The sequence below is a fragment of the Lissotriton vulgaris genome, chromosome 4_1, assembly GCF_964263255.1.
Source record: "Lissotriton vulgaris chromosome 4_1, aLisVul1.2, whole genome shotgun sequence".
In the NCBI taxonomy this organism is placed as follows: domain Eukaryota; kingdom Metazoa; phylum Chordata; class Amphibia; order Caudata; family Salamandridae; genus Lissotriton; species Lissotriton vulgaris.
In genome coordinates, this window is record NC_141691.1 from 902,055,032 (window position 1) to 902,071,443 (window position 16,412).

A 16,412-nucleotide genomic window follows, 5' to 3' on the forward strand; every position below is an offset into this window, starting at 1 on the left:
AACGAACTTTACGATGAGGCGGTCCGGGTCTTGAATACAATATTGACAAGGGATTGTGATGGACTGGTGGGAACCCCTCTTCGTGATGTTTGGTATCAGATATTATCGACAGTTCCTGTGTAACGCCAAATATTTATTGTTTAGAGACACAAAGGTTTGGGAATGTACCGACATGTGAAATATTTGCCTAGAGCACAATTTTTAGTATATAAGGAGCAACCCACTTTGTACAAATCGAACAGTCTCCTAGATTCTGCCCGTGTGTAGATTCTGTGACTTCTGTGTCCCTGCAGTAATAAACCTTTGGTCTTTGACGCCACCATCGAGAAGCCCGTGTTTCTGTTCATTTGTGCACCAAGGCAGGTGGGACTCCGGGGTCTTTGGGTGTTGTACCCTGACACCTCTGGACGGAACCAAAAAAGTCCAGAACTCCAGGTCGATGCGGTGCAATGCGACAGTTCCAGCAGTAACACCCTCTTTCAGAGTTGCGATGGCAGGCACAGCGACGGCGACACTCTCTGACCTCATTGCGAGATTCTTCTCCTGATGCGGTGCAGTGCGACAACTACAGCAGTGACACCCTCCTTCTTCAGAGTTGCGACAGCAGCAGCAGCGACGGCGACACGTTTTCTCTTCGTTGCGGCACGCTTCTCTCCGATGTGGTGCAGTGTGACAGTTCCAGCAGCGACACCCTCCTTCGGAGTTGCAGCGGCAGGCCCAGCGACAGCAACAAGCTTCTTCTCGTTGAATCGCGCCTCCAGCTCCTTGGGACACACAGTTCTTCAGAAGGCCCAAAACAGCAGCAGGCACTTCCAAAAGAACTCTGGAGAGCTGGGGGGGTGAAGGCTGTTGTCCCTGAGACTTCAGCAGGAGGTTAGCTCTTTTCCAAGCCGCCCTTTGGAGATCCTTCACAAGTGGAAAGCAAAGTACACAAAGTTCCTTTCTCCTTCCTTTGGCAGTAAGGCAACCACTCCAGGCCACTCCCCCAAGCAGCACTTCAGCTTGGGAAAAGTCTCTCCTCAGTTTCTTCAGGTTACTCTCCTCAGTAAAGGTTTCTTTTTGTAGTCCAAAGGGATCTAATTTCATGGGATCAGGGTCCCACTATTTATACCCCAAAATCCTTTGTTCTCTGAGGGGAAAGGGTTCTTTGCCCAATCCAAACCGATTCTGAAGCACTCTGTTTACCAAAATTCTCCTTTCCTTTCACAGTGCAGGGCAGAAACATCAGACGTACCCACAGGAGGTGGAGCCAGCATTGCAGAAGATGTGTAGGCCGGGAGTACTTTGTTTACAGGACTCCTTCTCTTCTTTCAGTGTGCAGGGCAGAGACATCAGCCACTCCCTAGGGGGTGGAGCCAGCATTCTGGAAGCCAGGCACAGGCCTATTCAAGGTTCAGGTGCAACTCCTCCCTCCCATCTAGATGCAGATCTCTCTATTCACCACTGGGTGACTCAGCCTGTCTCCTGGAATTCCCCAGCCCTGTCACTCACAAAACTAGACTTAGGAATACACAACCTAGCAGAGGCAGGTTTGAATGGTTAGACAAGCAAATACCTACTTTCTAAAAGTGGTATTTACAAACACAGAATATTAGAATTTACTTTACTAAAAGGTGTATTTCATTATTCTGAGTTCATGCATAATAAACTCGAATTTCTACCATGTTCTCTAAGACAGTTAGGATTATAAAAGCCCATTCTGGCCTATAAAGAAAAGGTAGCCTTGCAATTGTGAAAAACGAAAATGGCTGAAATTCATTATTTGGACATGCCACACACATCAGGGCTTGTCCTACCTTATACGTTCAATGCACCCTGCCCTTGGGTCTACCATAGGGTGACTGATATGAAGAAAAGGGAAGGTTTAGGGACTGGGAGGTGGGTGCACTTGCCCTGTCAGCATGACAGTAACAGACTGCATGCAGGCTCTGCAATGGCAGACCTTAGACACATTTTACAAGGCAGCTTCTGTGGCTGGCACAACCAGTGCTGCAAGCCCACCAGCAGCATTTGGATTACACGCCCTGGCACACTCAGTGCACTAGACTAGGGTCTGACAAGTAAACCAAAATAGCCAAACATGGAATCACTAATCCATACATCAATTTACAATAGGGAGCACTTGCACTGTGGCACTGAATAGCAGTGGCACAGTGCCCAAAGCATCTAACACCAGCAAAAATACATGAGGCAACAGCAAAAGTGGAAGGGAGACCCACACCAAAGGTGCCAGGTCTAACACATACCTAAAGATATCAACTAAAAACTCATGTCTTTCATCTTTACCTGAAGTAGTAAGTTTTCTGTTTATATGACCCTCACCTTTTTGTTAGACTCATTGATTACGATATATTTCATTTTCTTTTACTGTGAATGCTATTCAAATGTATACTTAGACAGTAACTAGTGCCTGACAGTTATATTAAACTGTATTGTAAATTAATACAATTCATCCTTGTATGTACAACCGCAGACCAATCAATCTACCCATGTATTGGAAATGTTGTCTCTAGTTGGCAGAGTTTTACACCCTTTCCAAGTAGGGACCACAATCCTTGCCAGGGTAAGCTAGATACACACTTAAAATTAACCTGTGCTCAACCTCTGGTAGTTTGGTAGAGAGCAGGCAGGCTTAACTTAAGAGGCAATGAGCTATGTATTTGTGCATTACACACGCACAGTAACACTATGAAGATACCAGAAAAAAACTCCACTCAGACTAATAAAATAGTGAATATTTATCTGAGTAATTAAGACCCAAATGAAATAATGCAATCAGTAGAAGTTGAGACACACATTTTTAAATAATAAAGGCAAATAAAAGTGCTTACAAGTCAATAGCACTAAAAGGCTACTTGAGGTCATGAAGGACTGAGGTAAATCCAATGTTCAGGCCGACTAGGATTGAGGAAATGCCGGAACAGGACCCATGCAGGGTCTGCTGATAAAGTAACTTAGATAGAGTAAAGTGTCATTTTCGATTCCCTCTTTCATGTTGATGTCAAGCCTCACAGTCAGGACCTCAGATCAGTGATGCGTAAAAGGCAAACACCCCATGGGGGCCTCGGATAAGCACTGCGTAGTCATCGAGATTCACAGGGATGTCTTCAGATCTGCACAGTTTTGGCATCTAAGGGCACTGCATTGGTTCCGATTGGCGCAGTGGTGATGGTGCATCAGTTTTGTAGAATAGGCTCTTTTAAGTGCACAGGTCCCCTTTCATTTCAGCACTGACTGCCTGGCTATCTGTGGGGGGTAATCAATCCTTTGTGTGTGGGGACAGCTCATACACATGTAAGTGTTAGTCCCATCTCTCCCTTCCTGCCCAGGAAGGCTATTAGAATGCATAAGAGCCCTCTATCACACTCACCCTTCCTGTCTTTGTGGCTGTATAGAGGCAATGCACAAAGTGTAGCAGTCACCCAGCCCAGATGGGATTGGAGACAGGCTGCAGCCACACAGAGCAAAGTTAAGAGCAGGGAAATGTCCATGTTATAAAAGTGAAGAAAGAAGCAACCGTCTTGCACTCAATATGCACAGTAATCAAAAGATTCAATAAAGTTAAACAAATTCAATACAATCAACGGTTTGCGTGCAACAGGAATGGGCCCTGCAAGCCTATATGAATACAAAAAGGGAGATCACCAGATAGTAGTCTGGAAATACCTGATGCACTGCACAAATCACTCAAAATGAGTGTAGACAGAAAGTTAATGGTTGATATTGTTACAAGATTGTAACATGTGTATCAATATGTAACATTATGCTGAAAAACGCTGAAAAAACGAACGCTGAAAAGATAACGCTGAGTCTTCTGGTTTTATCTTGAGTCTCTTATTTGTAAATCAAAAGTTCAAGGATATTGTTGCAAATTCCCAAGATCCATACAATGAATGTTCATATGTGTTCCAAAGGTATCTTGAGTTAAAAATCCCAATGCATTTCGGGCTTCAAATTGGCCCTTTTTCAGGGGAATCTACAGAAACAATATGATACTGAATAAGAACATTTATAAAGTAGCAGCTTAAAATGTAGGGTCTTATAGCGTGGAGAGGAGTCATGCAAATAGTCAAAGATATGACACTGAGAAAAAAGATAAGCCAAAAGTAACAAATGTGACCAAAAAAATAAAGAGAGCATGAAGTGTGTGACACGGTACAAGATAAAGAAGGACGTGAGGACCCCAGAAAAGAAACCATGTGGAGCTCATGAGAATCGAACAAACAAACAAAGCGAACATGGGGTGTGTGACATGATATATTAGAAAAGAAAAACATGAACATGCTAGAAAAGGAAGCATGTGGAGCTCATTAAAAGTCGAGTGGTGGTATAGAGGGGAAACTGCATGCGCATGAAACTGAAGAATCTTACCGATGTGAGAGGGACGCTCGAGGGAACATTGTAAATATCTATGGTCAGTCGCCGTGAGACGAGTCGATGAAAGAAACTATGTGAAAAGACAGTGGGATAGTGTTAAATGAAGACAGGGAGGGCGTGGGTAACCATTACACCAATTGTGGAGCTTAGAACTTACCGAGACAAAACATATGGCGGAAACCGAACGGGAGTGGAACAGGAGTAAAATGGGGCGACCTGTAGTGTGTGAAAGAAACGGAAATGACGCGCTGTGCAGTGAAATTAATCGGGTGTTAGTGAAGCTGAAATATGAAGACTCACCGGTCAGAAGCGCGTGTGACGTTCAAAACGGGACGCGAAAGAGGTCTCGAGGATATTGCTCAAGTGCAAAGAGGATAAAGAGTGCAGTGTAAAGGAATCTGAAAGAGGACTGACCAAGAGCGGGCAGAGAACTAAAGACGGTGGCCATATTAGAATGGTGAAAATGAAACAGTGAGCATCAGTAGGTGGTGGTCGAAGGTGGATGAAAAAGAAAAAGAGAAGTGAAAACAGAAACTAGAGAAATAGAGAGAAAAATGCGAGAGAAAAAAAGATGTAAAGTAGATAACGAAACGAATATAAAACAATGAAGTACATACAATACAATCAGTCTGTCATATCAGGAATGGTCCAGCATTAATATTAACAATCATAATATTTATTCAGCAACAATAAAGAAACAAAATGGTATGTAGTCGTAAGGATAACAGACAGTAGAACAGTGATAAAGACATTATAAGCAGGGCTGAAAATACAAGGGCTATATGTATACACTCAAAAAATGTACTGACTAATGGTTCAGAGGAAAGTGCATCATGCTCAGATGATGCATACTAATTCAAAGGAAGCAAGCCAGTTCAAATTTGTCGTTAAGACCAAGTGGGGTCAGTGATTGCATGAGCCATATCCAGTACGTTTCACGTTGTGAAAGAAACTTGCTAATGTCTCGATCTGCACGTTGTTCGATAACCTCAAGGACACCACATTTCTCAGTAAGATGCGCTATATCATCAAAAGAATCCATTATCACAATTAAACAATGTCACTCAGAAGTGGTGCAAATGTGGTTGCATGGAAGATAATTTTATAAAAAGGAAGAAAGAAGCAACCATCTTGCACTCAATATGCACAGTAATCAAAATATTTAATAAAGTTAAACAAATTCAATACAATCAATGGTCTTGTGCAACAGGAATGGGCCCTGCAAGCCTATATGAATACAAAAAGGGAGATCGCCAGATAGTAGTCTGGATATACCTGATGCACTGCACAAATCACTCAAAATGAGTGTAGACAGAAAGTAATTGGTTGATATTGTTACAAGATTATAACATGTGTATCAATATGTAACATTATGCTGAAAAACGCTGAGAAACCACCTAAACCTTCATTGTCATATTGAGGAAATAGACATTTTTAGGTAGTCAGTGTGACCCCCACTCGCACCCTATCCATGCACCCGTGCCCCATGTATGTCATGTAATTCCTTTCCCGTGCCCGTCATGATAATGCTTCTGCATTTCCGTCTAATATTAGCATGTCAGTTAGTGAGCCCTTCATGTCTAAAGTACTAATTCCGCATTAGGGCCCACGTTTCCAATGCATTTACATGGTGCACTTTTAAATATTGCACAGCACACGTTTTCCACGTTTTCTGGCTCAGTCGAGCCAGGCCCTTAATTGAGGCTCCGAGCCTCTTCTGTCTCTGAAAGCTGCAGTTTAGGTATGCATCCCTGACCTCTACCTTACTTCCTGCCCAGCGAGCGGTGCCCGGCTCGGCCTGGCCTGCCTGCCAAGACAGTATTTTGCCTACAGTTATCTGCTCAGCCTCCGCAAAAACACATTCCAGTCTAGTGAAATAGGTAAACATATTCCAGCCTGCAGAGCAAAGGGCCCGGCCTTCCTGTCTCCTTACAAGTAATTTACTGCACCCGTTGCCATAGTAGGCCCATGGCCCCGCGCATTGCACCAAGACACGTATGCACCCACTAGCATTCAGTGATGTACGGCCTCTGCCCGAGAGACCTTTTACTTCAGATAATACATACTCCAAGCACAAGATACCAGATATGCTCTAGGTGCAGGTCGTTCTGACATCCCAGACACCAAGACTCCTCTACTAGTGCTAAAGTCAAGCCCCCCAGCTCTCCCCAGTTGCACGTCAATACCACGTCATGCTCAGTTGCGCGCGCACCCATGTTGAAGGTTTCTGTTGACCCTGCAGAATTTCTCTATGCATCCACCCACCTATGACACTTCTGTGACGTTTCCAGCACACACCTCCGTGTACGCCTCTGTACACGCCTTCTTTTACGCCCATGTGTTCTGATCTTTCTCTTCTTCACTGGTTACGCCTACTGTACTCAATGCAACTGTACAGTTTTACTATATATAATGTGTGATGTTAATAAAATGTTGAATATCCCTTCCTGAACCTTAGTGGTGATGGAACCCGATGTCCAGTGTCTCGAGCCACTTAATTAAAGCCTGTATGACTCAGATACCACGGACTCTGCCTCTCATTTATTGAGCTATTCTTATTGTCATTTAATGTATAGAAAAATAGTCCCGGTAATTTTATTTACCACATAATCTGGCTCCCGAACAGGGACCCCTCCCCTTCCCCACACGCCGGCGATGTAACGCAGGCCCTTGACCCCTTCTACAGCCGTGACGGACTCCTGTGCACACCTGCGGGTTTTCCTGCTAACTCCCTCAGGCCCACGGAGGAGACGGAGACTGCGGTCCGGCATCCAGACGAGGCGGTGAGGAATGCGGAGAGTCCCGACCAGAGCCCAAGCCGAGAGAGCAAGGTCCGAGGTATCTGGAGGCCCACCTGTTCCGAAGCGCATGCGTAGTAGCAGCCAGACGCCGTAGCAGTCCAGTCCAGTCCAGTGTCGAGTTTCCGAGGCCTTCAGTTTTGCTTCCCGGTGAGTACCGTTGTTGGGAACGCATCTAGACGGGTTCATTAATTTGTGCCCGGTCAAGACGGGTCTGGGTACGCAGACCCGGTCCAGACGTGTTCACTTAGGTGGATACGGTATGACGTGTCTCTTTATGGGACCGGTATGTCTGTACTGTTTTAGCAGTGCATCCAGTAATTCAGTATTTTAGTATTGTTTCTCGAGTTTTTCAGAATTATGTTTTTCTATGTACCAGGTAGTATCAGTCTGAAATTTTTTAATGTGTTTAATGTCGTGGTATGAATGATTGTTTGCTATTCATTACTGTGTTTATTGTGTTCACGTTCAAGTAAGTTCAAATATGCCGCTGTTTTCGAAATTACGTCAGATAGGAACCAGGAAAGGGATACTCGAAGAAGCAGTTCCCGTCCCGCCTAGGGACACTCCCGGACATTTTATGTACCATAAACATGGCTTAGATGCCATACTGTACTTAGACTTATGGGTTGACTATACCAAAGATCTGGAAGAGAAATATAGATGGCCTGTCTCAGGGACATGGGATGCTGATTGCATCATGAGAGTAGAGGAAGCATTGTGGAAAAAGAAAGCCAGACAATCCCAGAAAGATGCCATAGAATTGTGGCGTAAAGAAGCGCATAGAAGAACAGAGAAAGAAATCAGGAAAGCAGAGAAAAGTAGAGAATCTTCAGAAAAAGCCCAAGAAAAAGAACTACTAGAAGAAGGTGAATGAGTTAAAGCAGAACAGTTAGACCGACAAAGAAATGCCCTTATGAAAGGCATGTACCCCCTTCTCGCCGAGGGCCTACCTAAGGCTACCCCGGAAGTACCCCGTAATTTACCGCCACCACTGGTTCCAACTAAACTCCATCATAAACAGACCGCAGCGGATATTTTCCTTTCTTCTTACTTAGATGACACTGTCCCAGAATATGTAAATACAAATCCTCCCCCAAATATTAATCTTCACAACCCTGTTCCTGACACGATTCCCCCCACTGTCTCTCCTGCCATTGGTCCTGGCAATCCTTTTAATGCACCTGTAACCCAGGGCCAACCTACATTACCTGCACCTACTTTACCAGCTACTCTACCACCAGCGACAGCACAGCCAGTAATAGTCGACGATCACACTTCAGGAGGAGCAGTAGGAGGTATCCCTATCACCCCGCCTCAAGTAAAACGAACAACACTCAGAGAACAAGCATTACAAGGCACACCAAAAGTAACTACATACGCAGCCCTTAAACAATACCTCACTGATTGCAGATATGATCCAGTACCAGGCGAAGACCAGATGATATTATATTCCATACGTCTACGACGTGTTACAAACTATTTGACTATTTTACCAGACATGAGGGAACATTTAGACAACATATATCACTTTATCAGAACGGGGGAGAGACCAGAAAGTATTCACGAGGCCATGCCACACAGGAAGGTGGAGACTCAAAATATGATCTTACAGTTTTTGATAAATTGTTTGATAAGGGAACAAGACCAGCCAGGTAAAAACAAAGAAGAGATGAAGGTCCTGACTAAATGGAGTGACAACATAGCTGATGGAAAACATAGTAAACAAGGTTGTATAGAATCCATGTATAGAAAGATTCGTAAAGAAATTCTAGACATACACGACAGGGAAAGAGCAACGAGAGAAACCGAGAAAGCGGATGATGAAGTCTCAGAAGACGATGATATAGAAACAGAAACACAAGGTAGAATAGCGTACGTAGGTAGGGCGAGACCCTTTGACAAACCCATACGTCCAGAATGCAAGAAACGTTTTCTTTCTCCCATATCAGAACAATGTTCTCTTGAACATCTATTCAAAGCCACTGATAAAGTACTGAAACAACGAATAGGTTATAGTGAACTTAGTACCATGCATGAACGAAACTAGCCCGGTCAGCCGTCCAATGGGCTGGCAATACTAGCGTATATAAAGATGACATAGTAGCGCAAACATTTTTTAATCTTTCCCCAGACGAACTGCGACTAGCTGGTATGTACATGATTCAACATCTCATTACACTGTACGAAAGTCAGCATTCTGATCCAGGTCCCCTATATAATATATTGGAAGAGTTACTCCTAGGTAGATGGAGAGGCCTAGGTACCGATTTAATTAATGTCATTCTAGAACAGCGACACAAATACAGGACTTTCCTGACTCCACGTTTCATTCCTGTTCCACCCCCAGTAAGGAAAACATTTTACATAGACAGACAGAATCCCTTACGAGAAGTTCATCCCGTTCGGGCAACAGGGGGTGAGCTAGAACGAGTATTCGTATACACACCCTTGACCAAAATGGAATTATTGGAAATGAAAAAATTAGTGCCCTGTCATGATAAAGATCCAGCAGGGGGGAGTATACGTATCCCGATATCCTTAAAATGTTAAAGGTACTGTTGCCAGCCGGCATTTACGAAAAACTTAAAGAAAAAGAATGGGAGGTGAGAGAGAAAAAGATTGATTGGGCAGAATTAGAAACACAAAGAAAATATGCGAGTCCCTGGTACTGGTCTTGGGGAAACAGCTAAAGCATTACCAGAGTTATAAGTACAGGTTCTGCCGAGGTTATTGACAACTAAAAAGGAAGACTGGGATGCTATCTCAGCCTGCAAACAGAAAGAAGACGAAGACACTAGCGATTTTTATTCCAGATTCGAAAAATGTTTCATTATTAATAGCGGCCTGAAAACAAGTAGTGAATCGTATCCACATCTGTTTGTGACCAAATTAGTAGAAAATTCCTTACCACAGGTTAAAAATAGAGTACTGAAAGTTGAGAGTACATGGCAAGCTAATACCCCTTCCCAAATGTTACAAATGTTACAGTACCACCAGAACCGAATTAGAGAAGAACACTGTTGGGAACGAACATAAAGAGTTGGAGGGTCTGTTAACCGACGTAGCTGAGTCTATGAGGTCCTATTAAAGTGACCCTTTTGGATTGCACTGAACCAGACCAAGTGGTCACCTGACACGAGTATATGTTAGACATCCTATCAGCCCACCCATCTGGCGGAGCCTCGTCATGTAGGACGTCTAACCAGGGTGGTGAGTACAAGCCCAGATGAATTGGCCAGACAACACACACTACTGGTTCATCTTGTAAAAGTGTCCGTGCCACAGAGTGGTGCTGAAAAAGTGCAGTGCAAAACAGGGAGTGAAAAATAAGTGATGTTAAAATGACGGTCGAGGCAAAGAAAATATTTTTATTAAAGATATTCACCAAGACGCCAGGTTAAAAGGAAGTGTAGAACAGTGTGAAAAAATTACTGTGATGCTTTGCTGTGTTATGGATTAGGCCAACATGTTTCTGCCAAAGGTGAAACTACACCGGCATTCTTCAGGGCCAGATACAAAAAGATGTTGCTACTGCAAAGGTACACTCAAACATTTTATGCAAACTGAAAAAAAAAATGAAAAGGACAGACCAAATTGTTTGTTAAAGAGCTGTCCAGACTACTGGTGTGGTCTTGTAGACCACCCTACCATATCCTCCTGACCAGTAGTTGATAGAGGAAGAAATCCTGTGAAATGGAAACAAAAAGACAACAAATGTTGTTCGTTCATAAATCATAATAGACTTATCACATTATAAGGACCATTATATAGACTCAGCTGGGCTAGTCCCTATTAGGACGGCCACACACAATAAAGATTTCATATTGAAGTAAACCACCAGTCATTGCTGAACATTATTTTCAAACAGAATGTAAAAGACTTACCCAGCAATATGTGGGAGTCGAGCCTCACCTCACCCGGCAACGGCTCGGAGATTGAGGCCCCGCTCTGTGCACAGAACATAAAAATATAGCGTGTCATCCTGAGTTGACTCAGAGGTCTGTAGTCAGTGTCAGGTTGTACAATCTGTGCATATAAAAACTGGTTGTCTGACTGCCCTCACCGAACGCTGCCCCATGGAGATCAAGGAGAAGGTATGACTAGTGGACAAAACTAGTGTCTAATCACTGACTAACATAGTCAACCTGGAATAAGCACCTCTATTTACCAAGTGACAGTTATGTGGTTGTCAGGTCAAATGCACACTCCCACCCTCACTCAGTCAAAAGATAGATGTGAAATGTATGGCTCAGGAATGGCTGTTTGAGGGTAGTGAGCCTGAGTAAGAGGACCAAAGCCCTATGCTCATCTGGAAGAGTACATAAAGTGAACTAAGCTTGAACCTATACCCCTGATCTGATAGTAAAAAAGGAGGTATAAAGAGCTCAATTTTAAGGTTCAGCTGATAAATAGCGTCTGCCTAGAGGGAATTTAACCTCGAAATAAGCAGTGCATGCAAAGGGAGCCCCAGTAAGCCCACAGAACCTAACGGTGCGCGCCACGATCTAGCTACTCACCTCTCCGTCGGTACCTCTCGGCTGACACCTAAGCCGAAGGGGAGGCAACGAGGAGAGGTGAGGCTCGTGTATTTATACCCCGTCTGATTGGGCGACAGGCGACAGCTGTGCTCCTATTGTTTTTACCGATGTTACGCTGACCTGCACTATGCGCATGCGCGGCGAACTGACACATCACATACCGCTGTGTGCTCAACACCGAGCACGCGCGAGGATGTGCAGCCAGCCACTGCATGCGGGAGGTGTGTCTGAAGCAGCGCAAGCGTAGGGGAAAACGGGCATGCCTCAGGTGCAATGCGGAATCGTCCCTGGTGTGCGCATGCTCAGTTGTATGTATACAGTGCACACTACCAAAAACTAAACATGCGGAGGACATAGCGGTACTCTATTAAATTAACCCCTGCCGCCCACATCTGTCAAACGAGAGAATCTCAAATGGCGGCAACATTAAGGAAACAATGACAGCCAGCTCTCATTTCGAGCGTGGCCATATATGATCACGTCCCTACAGCAAAACAATGCATACTAAAGGGACAGTGAACACCAAAATGCTGCGCCCATATATATGGCAGTAATGTACATGGCATCAGACCACAGTTGTTCAATATGCTGTGCATAATGGATGTATCGATAGTGAATGTGTCGAAGGCACAAAATGCCAGGATAATCATCCATATATAGCGAATGGGTCTAAAGTGCGGTAAATATGATCACTGTGAGACAAGGGAGTTCTAGCCTATAACATTGAAAGCTGGCTATACCCATAGATTAAATTTACAAGGGACATTGAAAACGGAGCGACCAGAGTCTAACCTAATGCAATTAGCATGTAGGAGTGGATTAAACAAATTTCTGACGTGTGCTACACTATATCTAGTCACTGCAGTAGATCTGCATCATGTGAAGTGTAAGTGAAGCCAACTGACAGTGTACTGAGTCATTGATAAGAGATGGCGTCCTTGGAGGATCCCAGATGGTCAGATGGACACCCAAGGTATACTATCATTCAACCCCGAAATGTCAGTTTTCAATTTGAAAATCCAGCGTTGTTCCTTGATGAAAAGAAACCTTGAGATGTCTGTTATATGCGGTGGGATGAAAGGTTGTTCCAGAACAACCCACCTAAGGTCATCAGCTTTATGCTTTTTAATCAGAAAGTGGTTTGTTAGACAGGTGGACTGTTTATTACACCGTATTGTGCTCTTATGTTCGCTGATACGAAACTTCACTTTCCTGGTGGTATGTCCAATATAAGCCAGACCACACGGGCACGTGATCTTGTAGATCACTCTCTCCGAGTTGCAGTTGGTATGATTCAACAACTTCCACGGTCTAGCAGTTCCGATGTCGATGGAGAGAGTCTTGCAGGTCTGCGGACATGACGCACAGTTACCACAGGGGTAGTGCCCTTGAACCGGAGTGGTATTCCAAATGGTGTCAAGGGTGGTGGTAATTTCCTTCCTTTGTGTCCGTGGTCTTGTGTGGACCAGTGTATCCCTGATGCTAGACCCTCGTTTGAAGGCAAACAGGGGCCTGGGTATTACACCAGAAGCCGTGTTCAAGATTTTCCAATGCTTCAAAACTGTTTTCTTTACCATGTTGGATCTGGTGCTGAAGGTGTGTACCATCGTGATCCTTTCGGAAGGTGCCTTCCTGTGTCGATGTTCGATAAGTGCCTCACGATTGTTATTGAAGGCTCTCTTGTTAGCCCGACGTATCAATTGATTAGGGTAGTGCCGCTCCTTCAGGTTGCATGCTAGTTCCCTCGCATGTTGTTCATATGACTGATTAGAAGAACAGTTTCGCCGAACCCTCAGAAATTGGCCCACTGGCAAATTGTCACGTAGTGACTGTGGGTGGAAGCTTTGGTATGACAAAAGGGAGTTAGCATTGGAAAATCTTGAACACGGCTTCTGGTGTAATACCCAGGCCCCTGTTTGCCTTCAAACGAGGGTCTAGCATCAGGGATACACTGGTCCACACAAGACCACGGACACAAAGGAAGGAAATTACCACCACCCTTGACACCATTTGGAATACCACTCCGGTTCAAGGGCACTACCCCTGTGGTAACTGTGCGTCATGTCCGCAGACCTGCAAGACTCTCTCCATCGACATCGGAACTGCTAGACCGTGGAAGTTGTTAAATCATACCAACTGCAACTCGGAGAGAGTGATCTACAAGATCACGTGCCCGTGTGGTCTGGCTTATATTGGACATACCACCAGGAAAGTGAAGTTTCGTATCAGCGAACATAAGAGCACAATACGGTGTAATAAACAGTCCACCTGTCTAACAAACCACTTTCTGATTAAAAAGCATAAAGCTGATGACCTTAGGTGGGTTGTTCTGGAACAACCTTTCATCCCACCGCATATAACAGACATCTCAAGGTTTCTTTTCATCAAGGAACAACGCTGGATTTTCAAATTGAAAACTGACATTTCGGGGTTGAATGATAGTATACCTTGGGTGTCCATCTGACCATCTGGGATCCTCCAAGGACGCCATCTCTTATCAATGACTCAGTACACTGTCAGTTGGCTTCACTTACACTTCACATGATGCAGATCTACTGCAGTGACTAGATATAGTGTAGCACACGTCAGAAATTTGTTTAATCCACTCCTACATGCTAATTGCATTAGGTTAGACTCTGGTCGCTCCGTTTTCAATGTCCCTTGTAAATTTAATCTATGGGTATAGCCAGCTTTCAATGTTATAGGCTAGAACTCCCTTGTCTCACAGTGATCATATTTACCGCGCTTTAGACCCATTCGCTATATATGGATGATTATCCTGGCATTTTGTGCCTTCGACAAATTCACTATCGATACATCCATTATGCACAGCATATTGAACAACTGTGGTCTGATGCCATGTACATTACTGCCATATATATGGGCGCAGCATTTTGGTGTTCACTGTCCCTTTAGTATACATTGTTTTGCTGTAGGGACGTGATCATTTATGGCCACGCTCGAAATGAGAGCTGGCTGTCATTGTTTCCTTAATGTTGCCGCCATTTGAGATTCTCTCGTTTGACAGATGTGGGCTGCAGGGGTTAATTTAATAGAGTACCGCTATGCCCTCCGCATGTTTAGTTTTTGGTAGTGTGTACTGTTTACATACAACTGAGCATGCGCACACCAGGGACGATTCCGCATTGCACCTGAGGCATGCCCGTTTTCCCCTACGCTTGCGCTGCTTCAGACACACCTCCCGCATGCAGTGGCTGGCTGCACATCATCGCGCGTGCTCGGTGTTGAGCACACAGCGGTATGTGATGTGTCAGTTTGCCACGCATGCGCATAGTGCAGGTCAGCTTAACATCGGTAAAAACAATAGGAGCACAGCTGTCGCCTGTTCCCCAATCAGACGGGGTATAAATACACGAGCCTCACCTCTCCTCGTTGCCTCCCATTCGGCTTAGGTGTCAGCCGAGAGGTACCGACGGAGAGGTGAGTAGCTAGATCGTGGCGCGCACCGTTAGGTTCTGTGGGCTTACTGGGGCTCCCTTTGCATGCACTGCTTATTTCGAGGTTAAATTCCCTCTAGGCAGACGCTATTTATCAGCTGAACCTTAAAATTGAGCTCTTTATACCTCCTTTTTTACTATCAGATCAGGGGTATAGGTTCAAGCTTAGTTCACTTTATGTACTCTTCCAGATGAGCATAGGGCTTTGGTCCTCTTACTCAGGCTCACTACCCTCAAACAGCCATTCCTGAGCCATACATTTCACATCTATCTTTTGACTGAGTGAGGGTGGGAGTGTGCATTTGACCTGACAACCACATAACTGTCACTTGGTAAATAGAGGTGCTTATTCCAGGTTGACTATGTTAGTCAGTGATTAGACACTAGTTTTGTCCACTAGTCATACCTTCTCCTTGATCTCCATGGGGCAGCGTTCGGTGAGGGCAGTCAGACAACCAGTTTTTATATGCACAGATTGTACAACCTGACACTGACTACAGACCTCTGAGTCAACTCAGGATGACACGCTATATTTTTATGTTCTGTGCACAGAGCGGGGCCTCAATCTCCGAGCCGTTGCCGGGTGAGGTGAGGCTCGACTCCCACATATTGCTGGGTAAGTCTTTTACATTCTGTTTGAAAATAATGTTCAGCAATGACTGGTGGTTTACTTCAATATGAAATCTTTATTGTGTGTGGCCGTCCTAATAGGGACTAGCCCAGCTGAGTCTATATAATGGTCCTTATAATGTGATAAGTCTATTATGATTTATGAACGAACAACATTTGTTGTCTTTTTGTTTCCATTTCACAGGATTTCTTCCTCTATCAACTACTGGTCAGGAGGATATGGTAGGATGGTCTACAAGACCACACCAGTAGTCTGGACAGCTCTTTAACAAACAATTTGGTCTGTCCTTTTCATTTTTTGTTTTCAGTTTGCATAAAATGTTTGAGTGTACCTTTGCAGTAGCAACATCTTTTTGTATCTGGCCCTGAAGAATGCCGGTGTAGTTTCACCTTTGGCAGAAACATGTTGGCCTAATCCATAACACAGCAAAGCATCACAGTGATTTTTTCACACTGTTCTACACTTCCTTTTAACCTGGCGTCTTGGTGAATATCTTTAATAAAAATATTTTCTTTGCCTCGACCGTCATTTTAACATCACTTATTTTTCACTCCCTGTTTTGCACTGCACTTTTTCAGCACCACTCTGTGGCACGGACACCTTTACA